The following is a 2,282-nucleotide window of genomic DNA, read 5'->3' as shown; positions in this document are numbered from 1 at the left end:
GAGAGACAGAGCACTTTGTATGCTTGTAAGAGAAGCGCTGTTTAAATCCACTCACCAAACACTTTATTAGGAACACGTGTACACCTTCTCATTCATTCAGGTGGTGTAATGGTGCGGGGATTGTTTTCTTGGCACACTTTGGGCCCATTAATACCAGTCAATCATCCCTCAATCACACATCACATCATGCTACAGCCTATTTGAGTATTGCTACTGACCGACCATATGCGTCCCTTCATGACCACAATGTACCCATCTTCTTCTCATGGCTGCTTCCAGCATGATAATGCACCTTGTCACAAAGCAAAGGTCATCTCAAACTGGTTTCATGAACATTCAGTGGCCTTCCCAGTCTGAATCCAGTTGAACACCTTTGGGATTAGGTAGAACGGGAGATTCACAGCTTGAAAGTGCACCTGAAAAATCTGCAGGAATTGTGCAATGCAATCATGTCATCATGGACCAGAATCTCAAAGGAAAGTTTCCAACATCTTTTGGAATCAATGCCATGAAGAATTGAGTCTGTTTTGAGAGTAAAGGGAGGTCCTACCCAGTATTAGTATAGTGTTCCTATTCCTAATAAAGTGTTCGGTGAGTGTAGAAAGATAGTCTAAATTTGTCATATAATGTATATTATTTCTCTTTTACCCTCTCCTGAAGCTACACATTTTGATTGAATGATAAATGTTTTAATAGTTTAATAGCAATCACTAAGGGGATTAATGACTTTGGCTGTGGTCCTAACTAAGCTCTATATGTCTATCTACAGTATGGGCTGAAACCTGAGGAGCTGGATAGTACTAGATTACACTGCAGGATTATTACTACTAATCCCATCATTTGTAGTCTCCAGTAATCTGGCACGCTGACGCTTTAGCATCTTGCTTTCTAAGAGGGATGAACATGACCAGCCACATGTCAGACAGACATTTGTTAAAGGTCAGAGTTCACCATGAATTTAGACTTCATGTCTCCTTGATGAATACAGATCTTTATTGTTTTTATTTGGGGAGTGAAAAAGGTATTGGCAACATTTTTTAAAAATGTGATAATTGTTGGGAAAATGCATATTTGCATACAAATTATATAATTGACACATCACCAAAAATGTAGGGTCAATAATGTTTGAAGACTATCTCTTGTCTTGTCTTGTAAGTGTATGCTGGTAGGGTGTCCATAATGTATTCCACTGGGTCTTCAGTCCGACAGTGAGTCCAATAATGAGTCATCCTTGAGCCACAAGGCCTATCTGTTGCATTTCAGATGTACGTCATAGGCTAGCATACGCTTTACTCTTCTTAGAAACTGAATTTGACTCTTTACTTTGTGTTATTGTGTTTGCTTTGGAATAAAAGTGCATTATTGCAAGCAAACATTTTTTTATTTGTAAGCGTATGCCAAAACAAAACAAAACAAACATACCTAACAGTGAGATGTTTTTAAGGGGCAATGTAAATTGGTACATCCATTTTTGGACTTTTAAATTAATGATATATAGCCATCGATTCTTGAAGAATGTAATTTATGAAAGCCTCATGAGTTTAGATCAACTGTTACTGCATCCGAACCCAAAACATAACATTGTTTTTACTCCATTATTTGTAGACAATGTAATCGTAAACAAACACTGTAGGCTATACCTTCAAAACATGGTTAAAACTCATTTTGATCTCATGGATGATTAGCCCTTCACAGACCATCCATAGCTCTGTGAATGCAAGTGGTGGGTTGCCCGATTGGTGGTTGTTTGATTTAGTGAAAGCACCTTTAATAATGAGTTTAAGCAACAAAACAAAAGTACAGAGGAAACAAATAATCCTAATGTTGAATGCAAATAATACACTGTAGGCTATTTGACGAGCGAAACGTGTAACACATTTGTGAGTAGCCTACACATAGATCTATGAGCCTACACAAAACACAAAGCAGTGACAGAGGAACCATAAGCATCTGGAACCGGAAACAGAAGGATATATTGATTTTGACACCACTTTCCCTTCTGGAGCCACCTCTCTTCTGGCTCTGGAGATTCATTTGCCAGATTTCATTGGAGCGTAGAAAAGGATGCGCCGTTGTCTGATTTGGCTTTAATTGACGCCCGTGTCTTACAGGGTTGAGTGGTGTGGCTTTGGAGTTGCCCGAGTGTTTGCCTTGGAAGTTGGAGCGCTAGAACGCTGACGTCAGTCGGGACCACGGTGCAAATCACGGTGCTTTGCGTTTGCACACTAACTGGATTTCTCGCCTCTTCCCATTTTGCTGCCAGTTTCGGTGGAGCAATCAGT

Source organism: Nansenia antarctica, assembly GCF_963989245.1.
Source record: "Nansenia antarctica genome assembly, chromosome: 4".
Lineage (NCBI taxonomy): Eukaryota > Metazoa > Chordata > Actinopteri > Argentiniformes > Microstomatidae > Nansenia > Nansenia antarctica.
Note: the sequence above shows the minus strand (reverse complement) of the source record.